General features: G+C 37.2%; 1 long non-coding RNA gene across 1 annotated transcript in view; it reads right to left on the reverse strand.

The window, feature by feature from the left end:
- LOC118148539 (uncharacterized) overlaps window positions 1-21254 on the reverse strand; it is a 78615-nt gene that overhangs the window by 5288 nt on the left and 52073 nt on the right. Inside the window, exon 2 of the long non-coding RNA XR_004735370.3 lies at window positions 15951-16011. This is a non-coding gene — a long non-coding RNA (uncharacterized LOC118148539). The remainder of the gene's footprint in view (window positions 1-15950; window positions 16012-21254) is intronic.

Genomic DNA, 21254 nt, shown 5'->3' on the forward strand with positions numbered 1-21254 from the left:
GCGTGCCTGTAATCCTAGCTACTTGGGAGGCTGAGGCAGGAGAATTGCCTGAACCCAGGAGGCGGAGGTTGCGGTGAGCCAAGATCGCGCCATTGCACTCCAGCCTGGGTAACGAGAGCGAAACTCCGTCTCAAAAAAAGAAAAAATCATTTAGCCTCATCTCATGGTTCGATTGCCTGAAAAATATAGCTATAATAATATCAAATAACAACAATAATATGTAACAACACATATATAATATGTCCTCATATATAAAAGGGCATAGATAAAACATTAATAAAATATAATAAATAATAATATATTATAGGTTTTAATGTATAATATATGGCACATAATATATTGTATCTACTATATAACAGAACACATATTATTCATATTATGTTTTAATATATTAAAGTACTAATACTCATGATATATGCCTTATTTTATAGTTTATAAAGTGATTTTACATGTAGTCTCTCTCGGAGTCTCTAATATGATGTAACTATCACTATGCCTTCTAACATAAGAGAGGAAATAGTGGCTAGGATTAGGTGGTCATAGTGAGTTTGAGAATGAAGGATGGATGATGTAATATTTCTATAATGTGTAATATGTAGCACATAATATAGGATACATTACATATTGTATATTACACCATATACATTCACTTGTGTTCTCTCACTGGATGTGCACTGTGTTGCAGGTATTACTGTGCCCTTCGAACCTAGGAGGAAAATGAAGTGGCTCAATCACCTGCCCAAATTCTCTCAACTAAATTATTGGGCAGATTGAGGACTCACAACCAGCTTTTTAAAACTGCAATTCCAATACTCTTTCTACCATATCACAGCTGCATTAGATAATTTACTTTTGCTTTATAGTTTTTAACGAGTTTCTCACTGGCAAAGTTATGTTAATATGCATGCCATTATCTGACACTGAATGTGGTTCACATGTAAGCTCTGAACAGGGAAATTGAAAGTCCTTTAAGCGTTTGTGTGCGAAATCAGACTCCATAAGCCAGACTGTCAGGACAGAACTGTATCTGGTACAAGTGGTTTTTGTCATTCTTTCCCTTTCAAGTTATATAGGGAGCAGCTATGAACTCCAGGCTCACGGAACCAGGACTGTCCTTGCAGATGGGAAGGAAGAGAGTCAGTGTCCTGGTCTGACAGCCCAGCAGAGTATACTCTTCTGTGGAAGCAAAGGTCATTAAGGTTTAATGACCTCCAAGGAGCCCACCCACTCAGAAAAACAAAGGCTTCTCTGGGTTACCCCAACAGATGAGAGCAGAGGAATCACGTGCACACTGGGTTTTTGTATGTGTTTTGAGGTGAGGGGGGTGGGCTTAGGATGACATCATTCTATGACTTCATAGTGTAAGCACAGTTAATCCTCCAGAAAGCTAAAAGGTGTATTGAAGCATGTAGGGGAATACATAGGCCGTGTAGGAAACATCACATTTTTAACTCTGGTCCTTACTTTCACCCATGTGGTGCTCACTTCTAATAGTAAAAAAGAAAAAGAAAAAAACAAATTGAATACACACACACACACACGTTTATATGTTTTGTTTTTTGAAAAAAATCTCCTTTTTCCTAGCCTTTAAAAATGTAGATGATGGGCCAGGCTCAGTGGCTCATGCCTGTAATCCCCGCACTTTGGGAGGCCAAGGTGGGCAGATCACCTGGGGTCAGGAGTTCAAGACCAGCCTGGCCAACACGGAGAAACCCCATCTCTACTAAAAATACAAAAATTAGCTGGGCATGATGATGAGCACCTGTAATCCCAGCTACTTGGGAGGCTGAGGCAAGGAGAATTGCTTGAACCTGTGAGGCAGAGGTTACAGTGAGCCAAGATTATGCCATTGCACTCCAGTCTGGGTGACAGAGCAAGACTCCGTCCAAAAAAAAAATGTAGATGATGTATTTCTTTTAAAAGGGGCAATAATAATGTAAAGAACTTTTGCCAATGGCAAAGACTAACTTTTAAAGGTTATTGAGAAGATTAAGCAAAACTTTTCTATCAAAAAGGGATGACTTTGAGTTATAGCCACTGGTTGGGTCCTACCTGCTTCCATTCTATCTTCTGTTCCAGGAGTTCTCAAGGTATAGTCCTGAGACAAACAACATCAGCATCACCCGAAAACTTGTTATGAATAATTTTCTCAGGTCTCATCCAGACATACCAAGTCAGAAATCCTGGGAGTAAGCCCTCCTGTTGGTTCAGATGCAGACTACAGTTTGAGAACTATTAAGGTGAGTACTTTGAGTGTTCCTGCAAAAATATGTATTTATATTACTTCCCTGCTCAGAATTACATTTTAGCTACCCATTACTTTTAGGGAAAATGTTGAACTTTTAATGTGGCCTCTCTTTTTTTTCTGACATAAAACCTTCACACGTAACTCCCTTGTAATTATACAGAACTACTTACAGGTTCCTTAGACCTTGGAAAATTCTAATTTTTATGTTCACAATTCCTTTCATTCCTACGCTCGTCAGCTAGAAAAGTTGTACCCTTCTACATGTGGGAATAAGCATTATGACTTCTGTGAAGACAGCTCTAATTCTGTAAGCACATCCAAGAACTAAAAAGAAACCTTGTTTCATACGTCCATTGTATTCCTTATTATTTTAGCAATTTTTATAGGTCTTCTTTTCACGTCTTCAACTCTTTTATGGCAGAGAGGGCATGTTTCATACATAATTATGTCATCAGAGCTTTTCATTCTCCTTAGCGCACAGTCAGTGATCAACAATCACTGCATAACTCAGTAGGTAATTGAATTAAACTAAGTACAAAACACTAAAATTTCCACTAGGTAATTTATGGTTCTGGTGACATTAAGTTACACCTAATGAAATGATTGAACATTTATTTCCACCAAGGATTACAGATCCTCTGTTTTCTCTGATTTTTCTCAATTCCTTTTTGTTCTTATTTATTTATTTACACAAATAACTCTCCTTTTTAACTATGCTTTGGGCTTGCCAACTATACTAAAGACCATGATAGCACCCATAAAGAGAGGTTATATCTCTAAAATATTCAGATTTTTTTCCCAACTACCAAATCCCTGTTTTTTATCCCCCCTCTTCCCCCTGCTGTTAATATTTTTACCTAATCTTTTACTACCAAAGTAGAACCATAAGGGTAATTACTTTAGGAAAATGGAGGGCCAGGACTGCCTAGAACAAGTGTTCATCTGCTTTGAGTCTTAAATTCTCTAGATTCAAAGCTACACTAGAGGGGTGACCAGGTTTCTATGTTCACTGTTCTTTCTTACCAAGTAGAAGAGTGTCCAGCACATGGTATGTACCTAAAACTTATTAAATGGATGAATTAATGCATGAAACCTGATGTTCTTGATCTCATTAGCATGACAAAAGTAATGATGTCTGAATTTTGTTGAGGAAGAAAAGATTTTCTAACATTTCTTCTACTTTATTTTGAATGTGATGAAAAGGCAGGCTCATTTACTAGATTACAGTGCCAGGTAAGAAGAAATTGATTATGACATACAGAAAATAGAGGGCCCAAAGCCTACCCTTTGTGATCCCAATAAATTGTTGTGAAGAGAAGGGAGAGAAAACAAAAGGAGAAAGGTGATTAGAAGTTTTTCCCAGGCTCCCTCATGAGAGAGGAAAAAATAGGCTAGAAAAGTTAGTGGTCATCCAAAAGGCAAAAGAGCTTTGCTGTCCTTCTTTTTGGATGTTGAAAGGCAATCTCTGGTAAGCTAACCTTTCAGCAATCTGGAAGTAGTTGCACCAAGTAGGGTGATTCACTGTGATTAATGAAAGATACAGAACTATTTTCTAGGGTTGCCAGACTTAGCAAATGAAAACATAGAGCACCAGTTAGATTTAAGTTTTAGATCAATCACAGAGCCTTTTTTGATTTGTTTGTTTGTTTGTTTTTTAAATATATATACTTTTTTTGCAGTTTAGGTTCTGGGGTGCTGGTAAAACACATGCAGGATTGTTGCATAGGTACATACATGGCAATGTGGTTTGCTGCCTCCATCCCCATCACTTATATCTGGCATTTCTCCCTATGTTACCCTCACCTACTCCCTACCCCCCACTGTCCCCACCCAGCCTCCCTTCACAGAACTCAGTGTGTGATGCTCCCCTCTCTGTGTCCATGTGTTCTCATTGTTCAACACCCGGCTGTAAGTGAGAACATGTGGTGTTTGAGTTTCTGTTCTTGTGCCAGTTTGATGAGAATGATGGTTTCCAGGTTCATCCATGTCCCTACAAAAGACATGAACTCATTGTTTTTTATGGCTGCATAGTACTCCATGGTGTTTATGTGCCACAGTTTTCCTGTCTGGTCTATCACTGATGGGCATTTGGGTTGGTTCCATGTCTTTGCTATTGTAAACAGTGCTGTAATGAACATACGTGTGCATGTGCCCTTATAGTAGAATTATTTATAGTCTTTTGGATATATACTCAGTAATGGGATTGCTGTGTCAAATGAAATTTCTATTTCTAGGTCCTTGAGGAATTGCCACACTGTCTTCCACAATGGTTGAACTAATTTACACTCCCACCAACAGTGTAAAAATGTTCCTATTTCTCCACATCCTCTCCAGCATCTGTTGTCTCCAGATTTTTTAATGATTGCCATTCTAACTGGCATGAGATGGTATCTCAATGTAGTTTTGATTTGCATTACTCTAATGACCAGTGATAATGAGCATTTTTTCATCTGTTTGTTGGCCTCATGTATGTCTTCTTTTGTAAAATATCTGTTCATATCCTTCACCAACTTTTGAATGGGCTTGTTTGTTTTTTTCTTGTAAATCTGTTTTAGTTCTTTGTAGATTCTGGATATAAGATGATTTAAGACCTTTGTTAGATGGGTAGATTGCAAAATTTTTTTCCTATTATTTTGGTTGCCAGTTCACTCTAATGATTGTTTTGCTGTGCAGAATCTCTGGAGTTTAATTAGGTCCAATTTGTCTATTTTGGCTTTTGTTGCCAATGCTTTTGGTGTTTTAGTCATGAAGTCCTTGCCTATGCCTATGTCCTGAATGATTTTGCCTAGGTTTTCTTCTAAGGTTTTTATGGTGTTAGATCTTATGTTTAAGTCTTTAATCTATCTGGAGTTAATTTTAGTATCAGGTGTCAGGTAGGGGTCCAGTTTCTGCTTTCTGCACATGGCTAGCCATTTTTCCCAACACCATTTATTAAACAGGGATTCCTTTCCCGATTGCTTGTGTTTGTCAGGTTTGCCAAAGATCAGATGGTTGTAGATGTGTGGCATTGCCTCCGAGACCTCCATTCTGCTCCATTGGTGTATATCTCTATTTTGGTACCAGTATCATGGTGTTTTGATTACTGTAGCCTTGCAGTATAGTTTGAAGTCAGGTAGCGTGATGCCTCCCTCTTTGTTCTTTTTTCTTAGAATTGACTTGGATATGCGGGCTCTCTTTTGGTTCCATATGAAGTTTAAGGTGTTTTTTCCAGTTCTGTGAAGAAGGTCATTGGTAGCTTGATGGGAATAGCATTGAATCTGTAAATTACTATGGGCAGTATGGCCATTTTCACGATATTGATTCTTCCTAACCATGAGCATAGAATGTTTCTCCATCTGTTTGTGTCCTCTCTTATTTTGTTGAACAGTGGTTTGTAGTTTTCCTTGAAGAGGTCCTTTACGTTCCTTGTTAGTTGTATTCCTAGGTATTTTATTCTGTTTGTAGCAATTGTGAATGGCAGTTCGTTCTTGATTTGGCTTTCTTTAAGTCTGTTTTTGGAGTATAGGAATGCTTGTGATTTTTGCACATTGATTTTATATCCTGAGACTTTGTTGAAGTTGCTTATCAGTTTCAGGAGATTTGGGGCTAAGATGTTTGGGGGCTGAGATGGTAGGGTCTCCTAAATATACAATCATGTCATCTGCAAATAGAGACAATTTGACTTCCTCCTTTCCAAATTGAAGTCTTTATATCTTTTTCTTGCCTGATTGCTCTGGCTAGAACTTCCAATACTATATCAAATAGGAGTGGTAAGAGAGGGCATCCTTGTCTAGTGCTAGATTTCAAAGGGAATGCTCCCAGTTTTTGCCCATTCATTATGATATTGGCTGTGGGATTGTTGTAAATAACTTTTATTATTTTGAGATATGTTCCATCAACACCTAGTTTATTGATAGTTTTTAGCATAAAGTACTGTTGAATTTTGTCAAAGGCCTTCTATGCATCTATTGAGATAATCATGTGTTTTTTGTCTTTGGTTCTGTTTATGTGGTGAATTATGTTTATAGAGTTGCATATGTTGAACCAGCCTTGCAGCCCCGGGATGAAGCCTACTTGATCATGATGGATAAGCTTTTTGATGTGCTCTTGCAATCATTTTGCCAGTATTTTATTGAAGATTTTTGCGTCTATATTCATCATGGATATTGGCCTGAAGTTTCTTTTTCTTGTTGCGTTTCTGCCGGGTTTTGATATCAGGATGGTGTTGGTCTCATAAAATGACGTGGAGAGGATTCCTTCTTTTTGGAATGTTTGGAATAGTTTCAGAAGGAGTGGTACCAGCTTCTTTTTGTATGTCTGGTAGAATTCAGCTGTGAACCCATCTGGACCTTGGTTTTTGTTGGCTGGTAGGCTATTAATTGTTACCTCAACTTCAGCCCTTGTTATTGGCCTATTCAGGGTTTTGACTTCTTCCTGGTTTAGGTCCAGGAATTTATCAGTTTCTTCCAGGTTTACTGATTTATGTGCATAGAGTCATTTGTAGTAATCTCTGATGGTGGTTTGTATTTCTGTGGAATCTGTGATGATATCCCCTTTATTGTTTTTTATTGCATCTATTTGATTCTTCTCTCTTTTCATTTTTATTAATCTGGCTAGTGGTCTGTCTGTTTTGTTGATCTTTTCAAAAAACCAGCTCCTGGATTTGTTGATTTCTTTAAGGGTTTTTTTGTGTTCTATCTCTTTCTGTTCTGCTATGATCTTTGTTATTTCTTGTCTTCCGCTAGTTTTTGAGTCTTTTTTTAAAATCTTGCTCTTCCAGCTCTTTTGATTTTGACAATAGAGTGTAGATTTTAGATCTTTCCTTGCTTCTCATGTGGGCATTTATTGCTATAAATTTTCCTCTAGACACTACTTTAAATGTGTCCCAGAGATTCTGGTGCATTGTGTCTTCGTTATCATTGGTTTCAAAGAACACCTTTATTTCTGCCTTCATTTAATTGCTTATCCAGTCAACATGTGATACCCAGTTGATCAGTTTCCATGAAGTTGTGTGGTTCTGAGTTAGTTTCTAAATTCTGAGTTTTAATTTGATTGCACTGTGGTCTGAGAGACTATTTGTTATGATTTCTGTTTTTTTGCATTTGCTGAGGAGAGATTTACTTCCAATTATGTGGTCAATTTTAGAGTAGGTGTGATGTATTGCTGAGAAGAATGTATATTCTGTGGATCTAGGGTGGAAAGTTCTGTAAATGTCTATTAGGTTTGCTTGGTCTAGATCTGAGTTCAAGTCCTGAATATCCTTGTTAATTTTCTGTCCCATTGATCTTTCTAATACTGACAGTGGAGTGTTAAAGTCTCCCACTATTATTGTGTGAGTCTAAATCTCTTTGTAGTTCATTAAGAACTTGCTTTATGTATCTGGGTGCTCCTATATTGGGCCTGTATATATTTAGGATCATTAACTCTTCTTGTTGCAATGATCCTTTTACCATTATGTAATACCCTTCTTTGTCTCTTTTGATCTTTGTTGGTTTAAAGTCTATTTTATCAGAGACTAGGATTGCAACTCCTGCTTTTATTTGCTCTCCAATTGCTTGGTAGATCTTCCTCCATCCCTTTATTTTGAGCCTATGTGTATCCTTGCATGTGAGATGGGTTTCCTGGATACAGCACACCAATGGGTCTTGACTTTTTATCCAATTTGCCAGTCTGTGTCTTTTGATTGGGGCATTTAGTCTGTTTACATTTAAGGTTAATATTGTTATGTTTGAATTTGATCCTGGCATTTTGTTGTTTTGCCCATTAGTTGACCCAGTTTCTGCATTGTGTCAATGCTTTTACCATTTGGTACATTTTTGGAGTGGCTGGTACTGGTTGTTCCTTTCTATGTTTAGTGCTTCTTTCAGGAGCTCTTGTAAAGCAGGACTGGTGGTGATGAAATCTCTGAGCAATTGCTTGTTCATAAAGGCTTTGCTGGTGAAGCTTAGTTTGGCTGGATATGAAATTCTAGGTTGAGAGTTCTTTTCTTTAAGGATGCTAAACCCCACTCTCTTCTGTCTTGTAGGGTTTCTGCTGAGAGATCTGCTGTGAGTCTGATGGGCTTCCATTTGTGGGTAACCTGATCTTTCTCTCTGACTTCCCTTAGCATTTGTTCCTTCATTTCAACCCTAGTGAATCTGGCGATTATGTATTGGGGTTGCTCTTCTTAAAAAATATCTTTGTGGTGTTCTCTGTATTTCCTGGACTTGAATGTTGGCCTGCCTTGCTAGGTTTGGGAAGTTCTGCTGGATAATACCCTGAAGAGTGTTTTCCAGCTTGGATTCATTCTCTTGGTCACATTCAGGTATATCTATTAAATGCAGATTAGGTCTTTTCACATAATCCCCTATTTCTTGGAGGCTTTGTTCATTTCTTTTTGCTCTTTTTTCTCTAATCTTGCCTGCTTGTTTTATTTCATTGAGTTGATCTTCAGTCTCTGATATCCTTTCTTCTGCTTGGTTGATTAGGCCATAGAAACTTGCGTATGCTTTGCGAAGTTCTCTTGTGTTTTTCAGCTCCATCAATTCATTTATATCCCTCTCTAAGCTGTTTACTTTCATTAGCATTTTGTCAAATCTTTTTTCAAGGTTCTTAGTTTCTTTGCATTGGGTTAGCACATGATCTTTCAGCTCAGAGAAGTTTGTTATTATCCACCTTATGAAGCCTGTTTCTGTCAATTCATCAGACTCATTCTCCATTTAGCCTTGTTCCCTTGCTTGCTGAGCTGCCATGGGCTCTTCCCAGTTGCTGTGTGAACTTCCTTGGAGTTTTGTTTATAGGGGTATAGTTAGAACTGCCTTGGTAATGGCAGTCTGCCTCGGTAGTGGTGAATTGCCTCGGTAATGGTGGACGCCTTTCTCCCCTCACAGAGCTGGACCATCCCAGGTCCAGCTGTGCTTGCTGTGAGACTCTCAATCCAGAGCATTTTAGATTACTGGTCTTTGTTGGGGTGGGACCAGACAAGCCAGATACCTGGCTCCCTGTTTCAGCCCTTTTTTTTTTCAGTTGAATGGGCAACTGTCTCTCAGGTGTTCCAGTCACCAGTTGAAATGGCACCAGGATTTGTGTGACTTTTTGTGCAGAGACCCACTGTGCTGGCTGAAACAGCTGCACTGGAGACTTGTGACAATTTTCTGCCCAGGAATCTCCTAGTTTGTGGGCAGTAAAACTTCATTTGGAAATGTAGTGATCACTCACCCTCTGAGTTTTCACTGGGAACTGCAATCCAGAGCTGTTCCTATTTGGCCATCTTGGATCCTCTCTCCCCTACTTAGTGCTTTTTTCCTGGCTGTAGCTGGAAAGAACTCAGCTGATAAGAGCTGGAAACTTCTGGAGTTAGTCTGAACTGACAACTGCTGGAGTCAGAGATGGAAACCACTACAAAGCTGGAGACAGATGGAGACAGCTGCAGAGTTGAAAACTGCTTCAGGCAAAGCTGGAAGCCACTAGTCCTGTTTTTTGTTTTTTTCGTTTTTTGTTTTTTTGGTATAAATACATCTCATATAGCATTTGGAATGGGCTAGCATTAAAAAAAGAGTACAAAAAATAACTCTAACATATTGTATATTATCTGAGTCACCTTAGATAGTTTATTTTTCAACTGTTTTTCTTGGCATAATAATACATTCCATGTATAATCAATTCATGGCTTTCCATGGGGTTCCCTTGAAGGTATGTAAAGGTTAGTTGAGATCTCTCTAGGGATCTCACTAGAAAATGTCACAGCATACTGAAAGCCAAGGTAGGGCCAAATATCTGGAAAAGATCAATGAGTCCTGACCAAGACAAAGGAGAAAAGATCCCAAATTATGCCAGCCTCATTAAGAGAGAGGAGTAGATTTCCTAAGAATGCTACCAGTTGCTCCTCAGCAGTGTCACATTAAAGGAAAAACAACCGAGGCAGAGAACAATAAAAACCCAGGAGTCCAAAGCAGCTATGATAGCGACCAACCTTCAAGAAAGAACTCTCCATTTTGAAATAGCATGGAGATTCCTTAAAAATTTTTAAATAAAATTTCCATATGATCTAACAATCCCACTCACTACTGAGTATATTTCCAAAGGAAATGAAATCAGTATGTGGAATGGGCATCTGCCCCTACGCACTCCATATTCACTGTAGCATTAGTCATAATAGCTAAAATATGGAATCAACCTGTCTCCATGAATGTATAAAGAAAACATGGTATATATTCACAATAAAATACTATTCTGACCCATAAAAGAAGACAATTCTGTTATTTGTGTTAACATAGATGAACGTGAAGGACATTATGTTAAGTGAAATACACCAGAAACAAAAAGACAAATACAATATCATCTATCTTACATGTATCCAAAAATGTTGAGTTCACCAAAATAGAAAATAGAATGGTGGTTTCCAGGAGCTTTGGGAGAGGGAAGGGAATGGGGAGATGTTGGTTAAAGGGTAGAAAATTTCAGTTATACAGAAGAAATAAGTTCTGGAGGTATATTGTACAGCACAGTGACTATAATTAATTATAATGCATAATATACTTGAAAATTGTTAACAGTAGATTTCAAATGTTTTTATAACTAACAATAAGTATGTGAAAAGATGAATATGCTAGTTAATCATTCTACATGATAGACATGTATCAAAACATCAAGTTGTATGTCACAAATATATACATTTTTTCATTTGTCAATTTAAAAAATGAACCAAACTAAAATAAAACATGCTTATTAAATCATCAAATAAAAGAGAACTCTTCATTCCATTGTAAAAAGTGCAGTGAGCAGACAGCCTGCATAATGAATTATGTATCACCTTTTTGAAACAAGAGAACACTCTTCCTGGGTAGCTCCTTGCAATGACTGACTGGTTATTTCTGCCAAATGTGGGATCCCTCTAAAAATCATTTTTTTCTCGAGAACTTGCTGTTGAATGGGCAGAGCCTTTGTCTTTCTGCCCAGGTCTGCTTCCTTCCATCTTTCTTTTCAAGGAGTCACATTTCCAATTCTGCTTCTTTCACCTTTTCATTTTCAGTGGCTTTGCCTTGCAATAAATCCCTTGAACTCCCACTCTGGTTCAGCATCTACTTTCCAAAGGTTTCAACTAACACAATCATGTTATTTGCTGTGATGCTATTTAAATTTTCATCCTCTTATAATCACAATTGACTTCAGGGAGAGAAAGAGAGGAAGAACACTAACATATTGTATATTACTTGAATCATCTTAGTAGATAAATAGTTTATTTTTGCACTATTCAGACTGAGAATACCTGGCTGGAATACATCTACCTGGAATAAGTTGATATGTCCAAGTCATCTACTCAACAGAATTCAGACTCTTGGAGATCAGACTAGTCATGCAGAAAATTTAAACCCACATTTCCTTTATATATTTGATTGCAGTGTAGGGGAATTTACAACCTTGCTCCATCCTTGCTCCATCTATTTAAGACAGGCTCATAAAAGATTAATGAGATAGGAAAACAAAGGTTAGGGAGAGGTGGAAGAAGGAGATGAGTTACAGGGAGGAGAAAATAGGCAAGCTTCACAAACATTTGAAATTTTAGTGTCTTTCAGGGGAAGATGCTTTACAGTTCTAACCTCTGACCTTTCATTAACTTCAGTGCTAATTTCCTATCTTGGGAAAACACTGGTCAGGTTAACTTAAAAATCACAGCCTGTACTTTGTTCTGGGAAAATGACCAAAAGTTATTTCCTAGTAGATATCTAAATAGGAGGAGGGGACTAACTTCCTGCCACCTCTTAGAGTGTGAAGGCTCATTTTCCTTCTGTTGACTAGACTTATTACAAGTGTAATATCCCCCCAGTAACATTTTACTGAGACTGGGTTGCTACCATTTCAAAAAGTTTAAGTTGCATCCCACCCAAAACAAGGCACATTTCTTGAAACCAAAAAATACTCTAGAATCTGAACTCTTTAGCTGGCATCTCAGGGCACTTCATAAGCTCAACCTAACCCATCTTTGTCACCAAAGGCTGGTTAAAAGTGATTTCTTATCTCTATTAAGTCCTGTCTAAATCCCAAGTATGTGACAAACCTGCTTCAATATTTATAGCTTCCTTGGTCAAATAGTCACAGATTCATCTCTCTCTTTGAATCATTACTGTATTTACTATTTTTTTCATTCACTATATACCTCCTTACATTTTGTAAGCACTTTTTTGGCATAAATATCTTATCTCATCAATAAATATTAGATTTATGAAGGAAGATCACGTACTTTTTTCTAATGTCTAGTAAATGCTTTAAAGTAACTATCAGGTGATGCTGGAAGTACTCTTGCCATCAAAACAATTATTGCAGGATAATGGCAGGCATGAATGATCAAACTGGGATCAAAGTCAAATAATATCATTTTGTAGTTTATAAATACTGTGCTTCTGTGCTCTTATTCTTTGAATCAAAGAAGTTTAGAAGATGAACTTTAGCCAACTTGATTATGATGCGTCGGTCTCTGCTAGTGACTAACTATGAATATGAGGTGAGTCAGAGCTAGCTACTCCACCTATAACCTTACTCCAGTTATGAAGAAACAGGGTCTCAGTCTAAATTCTGCCTCACATACAAAACAATCCTTACAAAACAAGAACAAAAACTACTCATATAACCTATTCTGTTGTCTAAGGGAAATCTCAGCTCACTGTCCTTTTAGGCACTATGATTGCAAATTGCAAGGAAAGTTCCCTTAAAGCAGACAGCAATATTCTAGAAGCAGACATAACAACATTCCAGAGGCAGGACTCTGTCACTGTGACAGCTGAATCAGACAACCGGAATCCTCCAGAATCCAAGGCTGAACACGGGAATCTTTGCGGATTTAGATTAGGACATCTTTTCCAAGGGTGTAGGTCACAAACCCTCCCTCCATTTCTATTGTTCATGCATATATGGGAAGTATCTTCTAAATAGGCTAGCCAGTACACATAGATTGAATATTTTTTATTTCCCTAAAGAGGACCTATTGTTTTGACATTTATCATTCTGGGCAACAATCCACAGTTTTTTACCAATAAATGTCCCATTTCCAACACCCAGTCTGTTAATTAGTGAAGGAGTAGTTATTGACCCAGATACAAGGAAAGCAGTTGAAGTAGCCACTTTTGGAGGACGGGCTTCCTGAGGGCCAGGATTCAGTTCTGGGTCTTGAGGAGCACATTCATAGACAATCTCTGGATTGTGCATTCTTCATTAAATACTAGAATCATTGAGTTATAGGCTAAACTAAATACTATGCATGTTCTTCCACATAAGATCTGCTGACGTACTTTAAAATAATTTACACATGTAACATTTCTGCTAATGCTTTCTTTTCTAACTAGGTCCTCCAGAACCCTAATTTAAGCTCGCCATTCTTACCCACTTGGAAGCCACTGTATCCTTAAAACAAAGCTGCTTTAAAAAATTTATTTAACTCTTTTTATTGGGCCTTCGTGTAAGATTTTATCTCAAGGGCAGAAATGGTTACTGAAAAAATAATGTTAGAAGTAATTAATCTTCTAACCAGTCCTGTTTTTTTCTCTATGAGAGAACTCCCACCTAGGAGGTATAGATAAACTTTGAGGTCAATTGTGTGGTAACAGAGATAGGCCCAGGAGAGCATTTATAGTAGGAAAAAAATGGTACATAAAGACACAAGGGGCTGGGTGCAGTGGCTCATGCCTGTAATGCCAACACTGTGGGAGGCCCAGGTGGAGGGAATTGCTTGAACCTCGGAGGTCAAGGCTGCAGTGAGCTCTGATTGTGCCACTGTACTCCAACCTGGGCAACAGAGTGAGACCCTGTTACAAAAAAAAAAAACAATAAAACAAAAAAGACACAAGATGCTTTATAAAAGATAAAAGACTAGCAAAGTAAATGGTTTGCTGAATCAAAGTCTGTTAGTAAAGTGGGCCTGAAGGACCAACTGTGGTGCGTCCCCAGTATTTTGATATATCTTAAATTAGGTATATGTACAGCATCTGTTCCTTAATTGTAACTGACCTGGATGATCATCTAAGTCAAGATTATGTGTTGAAAAGAACAACTTCTCTGTCCTTGGTGCATGTAGAAGACTATATACTACAAAAAGCAAGGCTAGGGCCACTTAGAAAGCAATATTTGAAGCCATATTATCTCAATGACACCATTGCAGTTCTGTTTGTCTAATGGAGTCACAGGCCCTTGACATTCTGATAGGCTGAGAGAACAAGGTATACTCTGGCAATAGCTTTCTTCCTTTTCCCAGGGGTTCATAAACCTCTGCTTTGGTGGACACTTAGAAAAGGGAGAGGATTCTGTAGTGAAAACTGCTGATTCCTACTCTACTTTTCTTTGTATCCTGGAGGTTTTCCTACATGTCAAAAAATTTGAAAAGTCATAGACATTAAACATGAACAGACAGTGGTATACAAGCCTTTGTTTTGAGTGGTTGATATTCTTTGCCATCCCACTAATATTTCTCAATTGGCAAGTACTTCTATGGCACACAATCTAAGCAACTTATTAGATGTGGGGTGAAGAGGTAACTCAACATATAAAATTTGAGGACTTTGAACTAGGTGTCAAACTAGTGCTTAACTCTACCTAAGCAAGAGTTCTTAACCTTTTCTAAGCTATGTTTTTGAGGACTACGAAAACCTTCAGCTGTTTCCCCAGGAAAATGCACACATGCTCCCAATTTTACAGACTATTCAAGTAGATGATGACCTCTCCAAAGTCTGTACACAGATAGTTCTCCCTCCCTCAGGTGGCCTCATTCTAAAGAATAGGCAGCCTGAGGCTACATGTCACGAGGAATTCAGATGTTGTAGGTGGTAAGTAAATTCGTTGAAAGGATTAAAATTAAAGGTAGTATTAGAACAACAACAAAAGATAAGTATGATGGATAACTCACTGTAAGTTCTCTATTAGAAGATTTTTCTCTCCCACTTCCCACTGTGTTCCTCTGTAAAACAGCAAAGACTAAGAACACCCTACTACAACTTAGTTAAAATTTCCTGGAGTTGGCCAGGCTCAGTGGCTCATGCCTGTAATCCCAGCACTTTGAGAGACGAAGGCAGGTGGATCACCTGAGGTCAGAAGTTCGAGACCAGCCAGGCCAACATGGAGAAATCAGGTCTCTACTAAAAATACAAAAATTAGCTGGGCATAGTGGCGAATGCCTGTAATCACAGCTACTCGCAAAGCTGAGGCAGGAGAATTGCTTGAACTCATGAGGCGGAGGTTGTAGTGAGTTGAGGTTGCGCCACTGCACTCTGGCCTGGGTGACAGAGCTAGATAGTCCCAAAAAATAAAAAATAAAAAATTTCTTGAATTAGCCTTCAGGCATATTTTGGCTTACATAAGGCTATTCTGATAATGTAAAATAAACCACGTGAAAGTAAAGTTATAAAGCTATTGGAATCACTTAATGACATATTTATTTCTAGATTTCATTTTGAGTTTACCACAGCCTTTCTCAGATTATTTAAAATGCTTTCCTAAAAAATGTAATTTACCCGTTTGCTAGGATTATAGTATTTTTCTTTTACCATGTGGTGGTGGTAAATTTTAGCAACCCTGAAGTCAGCCCATTATTATGTTGCCAATTTAGATTTTAAAGAAGTACCTAGTGTAGGTTTCTTTGAGATCACTAACACATAATTGACTGTATTGCTTAACATTTCTACCTCTATGATGAAATGAGTGCATGAAGGAGGAGGCGAAAGTGAGAAAGTTCAGGGGAATAACCTCGAATCCATCTTACCACCAAATTATATCCATGTCTTAAGAAGCCTTGTTCCAATGTGGATTGGGTTTCCTCTGACCTACAGAGAAAAAATAAACAGAAGTGTTTTTCAATGAAAAGGAAAATAATTTCCAAGCTGTAAACATTTAATTGTAACACAATAACACACGTTAATTTGCAAGTAAAAACCACAGTTTAGTGATTTAAAAAAAATTGAACCTGGGAAATCACCCAAAGTTTTCCTCCAAAGAAAGTGTTCTAGTGAAGTCTGAACTGTGCAAACACACCCTATGATTATCACCAATTGAGAACTGTGGAAACTCCTTAATGCCAAAGCATGAGAAAGCATTTTAGCATCACATGCCACCTACTTGTTCCAAGCTATTTCACAAATTCAAAGAGGGCAGTTTACAAAAAGCATAGTACATACAGTGCTTGTTTCAATGTCATTTATTCTTGTAGATATTTATTTGAGCTCAAACCCACTGTGCTTATTGGATAAAGCAGAAACAGGGAAGGGAGAGATGTAATCTTTCCTTCTCAAAGCCATTATATGGTCAGTTTTACCAACCAGTTGTCTCTTATAAGAATAATTGACTTGAATGGTTTTACTGGTTTTAAAAATTTAACATAATGGTAGGACTCCCAAATTGACCTGAACTAACTCACTATTCCAGTGGGGAACATCTTATGTATCACTTGGCTGTGGTCTGTTAAATTTTATGCCATTATTACAATGCTGTTTTCCCAGGAAAATGCACACATGCTGCCAAGTTCTTTATAAGACCAAATGAAGATCCTGGTTCTACATTATCATAGGTAAATATATAGACCATGCATCATGAAGCCTGTATGAAGTTATAAATAAGATGACAACAGTACAATCTACAAAGCCTCAAACTCAATATTTTACAGAACTGTCCTCATAATTAAGCTCAGATATTATTATTTATTGGATGAACTGCACCATCCTTGGCTTTATTTGGTCATTATTGGCCTGGCAGAAATGAAAAAAGAAATTGTTTTGGGAACATATAAAAATCTGATGTGTTAAATAAACCTTTTAACTTCCCCAATCTTGAATTTTTTTCCTCTGCCATATGTTTTGTTTTCTCTTTCTTTTGTGGTAAGCTAATACACTCTAAGAACTTAAAGAGTCTCCTCCATCTTTTAAAAAAGAAGACCAAAAAAGTTGAATGCATTTTTGAAGACCAAAATTAAAGACATTGTCTGAGGTTACATTCTTAATTAGCAGAACAACCAGAGTCAAGTTGTAGGTCTTCTGATTGCCGGCTTAGAAATCTTTCTACAGATCAAGTACTAAGCTATGTTTTGTACTCCTAATGACTTCAATCTTCTAAAACCTCTCAAAAGACATGGCTATATTGAACAACAGTACTATCACATAAAGGAAAAAGTATTTCCTTGCATAATGAATTTTTTGGTCCCTACAAATGAAATAATTGTCAAGCAAAAAATAAGCTTATAGCAGAAGTAAATATTATATGAGAGAGTGTAAACGCCTACTGGATTCTCTTAGAACTGTAAAAGTAAGGAATATATTTAAAGAAGAATAAAAATAATTTTCTTATTCATAAGTTCCAAGTTAGCACATTCTAATGACTGGAGTGTGAAAATACTGGCTATCTGGGAAGGAATGGAATACTGGTGAGAAAGGACCCTTCATTTCCTAATATAATCCTCTTCCATGCAAATGAATGACTACCGTCAATGAGTAATGCCCATCTGCAGTTACCGCTTTATATAATAAGGTTTTTTGTTTTGTTTTGTCTTGCTTAATAAAAATTCCAGTGGCAATCTCAAGCATCTTATTCCTCCTTTATACTGAACTATTTCTCCTATGTGTCTATAATCACTGAATAAAGAACAGATTGTCTTACAAAGAAGCATCCATTAGAGATTTTCAAAGAGGCATTACTATCTACATCTTATAATTTTTTTTGTGCCTAACAAAAGAAAGGAGAGTAAGTCAGGGCCCACATTGCTTTTCCAAGTTTTATAAAATTGGCCTTACCATAACAATATGAGCTGTTCATTCATCCTATAAAAATGCCTCATATTAGAAATTTGTTTTGCTTTTGCTGAGCTTTGGAATTGGGGGCCTGGTACTGACACTGTGTCCTATTATGAGCTAAATAGGCTCACACTCTGGAAACAGTTTTCTTAATGAAAGTAATATGTTCTAGCCAAGGCTATATTAGTATCTGGCAATCAGATGTACCTTATACTAAAATGCGTCTATTCTAATACAAGTATATGCAAATTTCATTCTAGTTTTTCTGGTTTTACTCCTGGGCAGTATATATACCATCACTTTTTTTCATATGTTTCATCCAAAATCAAGAACAAAGCATCTGAGGACCTCTGAAAATGTCCCCTAGTTTGGAAGGAACCTATAGTTTTTAGTGGCAGACAGAGCTTGGTGAGGATTTGAACTGCACATTTAGTTGCTATATCATTGTGTACAAAATTATTTAATTTCTGTGGGACATAGTTTTCTCATTTTATCATACATACCACATGGCATTTTTATAAGACTTTAGGCAATATCAACTACCTAGCTCAGTACTAGAAAAATAGTAGGTATTCAATGTGGTATCATGGTAAATAGCAAAGGTTTGGTAGCCAGTTCAAGTTAAAAGACTTGTTCCACTATACGTGTGTCTAAATCTTTGATTTTATAAATTGGGCATACTAGTAATAGTCATTGAATAGGTTTTATTAGAAATATTAATTAGTGGGCCGGGCACGGTGGCTCAAGCCTGTAATCCCAGCACTTTGGGAGGCCGAGGCAGGTGGATCACGAGGTCAGCAGATCGAGACCAACCTGGTCAACATGGTGAAACCCCGTCTCTACTTAAAATTACAAAAAATTAGCTGGGCACGGTGGCGTGTGCCTGTAATCCCAGCTACTCAGGAGGCTGAGGCAGGAGAATTGCCTGAACCCAGGGGGCGGAGGTTGCGGTGAGCCGAGATCGCGCCATTGCACTCCAGCCTGGGTAACAAGAGCGAAACTCCGTCTCAAAAAAAAAAAAAAAAAAAGAAATATTAATTAGTATAATATACATGCAACACTTAGAAGAAAGCTGGTACATAATAAGTACTCTATTCATTAACTCAACAAATGTTTATTAAGTGCCTACTACATGTGAGATAATTTTTTAAGAAATGGGTATTAAACAGTGAAACAGTAAAAAAGGATCTTTATCTATATAAGTATAATAATTTCCTATATAGAAATACTATAAACAAGGTAAGTAAGATTACTATTATATAAAATACTAAAAAATGCTAATGGAGGCTTTTTAAAAGCAGAGAAATGGAGGCAAAGATAAAATAGTCAGAAGGCACTTACTAAAAAGATGTCATTTGAGGAAAGAACTAAATGTTCACAGTTACTATTAATACTATTATGCTCCTTTCTCCTTTTTATTTACTAAACTACAATAGAATCCAATAATTAGAACTAGAAGGAGAAAAATATATCATCTACGATTAGTCAAGAAAACAGAAACCACTCAAGCTCGAAGGCACTTAATTCAGAGAACTAATTAGGAGATTACAAAACCACTTCCGGGAATGAAGAAGTGAAGTTTAAGTTAAATTACTGTGGTTCCCCCCCCCCAAGAAATTAACATATGACAAGATTTTCTAGAAGCCACTGCCAATGGATCTTGGCTGCCCAACTTCCCAAAATGATAATTTTAGAGAGAATTCCTAGAAGTCACTGGCAAAATCTCATATTTGTCCACGGTAGTAGTAGGCAGTAAATGCATGAGTAGTAAGTGCTCCTACTTGCCCCTGGGGAAGGGGTTATATTAACTTTTCTTCTACCTTCAAAATTTAATGCAAATGATTCTCAATAAAGGAATTTAAACAAGAGAACAGGAACCAAGGGATTCTGGGTATTGTAGTTTCTAGGCTTCCAGATCCTGTGAGACAAAGATGGCATAGGATGGAGTCTGTGTAGACATGTATCAGAGAAAGGGAAGAAAATAACTGAAGGACAAACAAGACTGTTTATTATGCACTGGGCATTGTGTTAAATTCTAAACATATTATGCATTGAGTTTTGCGCTAAAAAGTGTTTTATTGTTGGTAAGTATATTATCTTCTCCTTTTCACAGATGAGGAAACTAGAACTTGATTAATTTGTCCAAAGTCTCACACTAAATAAGTTATAGAGCTACATTTTATTCCTGGGAAACATGATTTTAAGATCTGCATTCTTCATCCTTTTGCTTTTTCCTATGTTCTTTATCCCTAGAGAAAGGGATAAAAAGTGTGGCGAATTATATGGTGATCTAGATTAAGTAACTAATTTTATTCATAGTGTATGTTGAAAAGGAGTTAGGGAAATTGCAATTTGAAAGGAAAAAGAATTTGTTTTGAGGGTTACAGAGGAAGAAACAGAACTCTGTAAATATTGCCAGAGGACGAGTGAAGAGACATGCAAGGACATCCTGCTACGCGATTTCTGTAAATATTTTGAACTGTTCTTATTTTCAGACAGGACCCATTTTCTAAAATAAGGTCCATAGACACTTAGAATATCAGATCTAGAGGGAATCTTAGAAAACAATTTACCCTCGATGGGGAACTGAGACCACCAAAAGTTTCGAAGTATAGAAATTTGTTCCAGTTCTCACACAGGCCGAATTTAGTAAAGAGCGTTTTCTTTTAGACAACATTTTCGTCTGTTTTTTAAATTGTTTAATGTCGATAAATTTTTGTGTGTCTGGTGGTTAAAACAGTAAAGCAGAAATCTTGTTTTCTCTTCTTGGCTCATCTGCAAATTTGCTGGCAGCCATGGCACGTTTCATTCACTACATCCAGGTTCCAGAAACTCCATGTTCCAAAGTGCGGAGTAGAAATCTTGTTAATCCTCATTCAGAATTTTAAAGGGACTGGATCATGAATTAATTTGTGTGAAACACTCTGAGATTCTGGTATAAAAATCTGTTGCATAAGCAAAGAAAAGGGGCTTCTTTTTTCTTCTGAATTATTAACCAATATTTGAAGAATGATGGCGTCTAGATTCAAGAAGGAATGCAAATGTTCTTCCTCAAAATCTTGTAGGCAATATTGAAACAATTTCAATATCCATGAAATTTAAAATATAATCATAAAGTGAGTTTGCCTCCAAAATTTTCCCAAGTAAACGTAAGAAGCATTTCCAAATTTCTTTTGGGATATTTGTATCTTGAGGAAACAGCTGGCCGTGCTCTCCATTTAACTACGCATTCCCACGCCATCTTTGGAAAACCAAATACTAAAATATGCTTCAACCATGTTGTATTA

Source organism: Callithrix jacchus, chromosome 16, assembly GCF_049354715.1.
Source record: "Callithrix jacchus isolate 240 chromosome 16, calJac240_pri, whole genome shotgun sequence".
NCBI classification, from domain to species: Eukaryota; Metazoa; Chordata; class Mammalia; order Primates; family Cebidae; genus Callithrix; species Callithrix jacchus.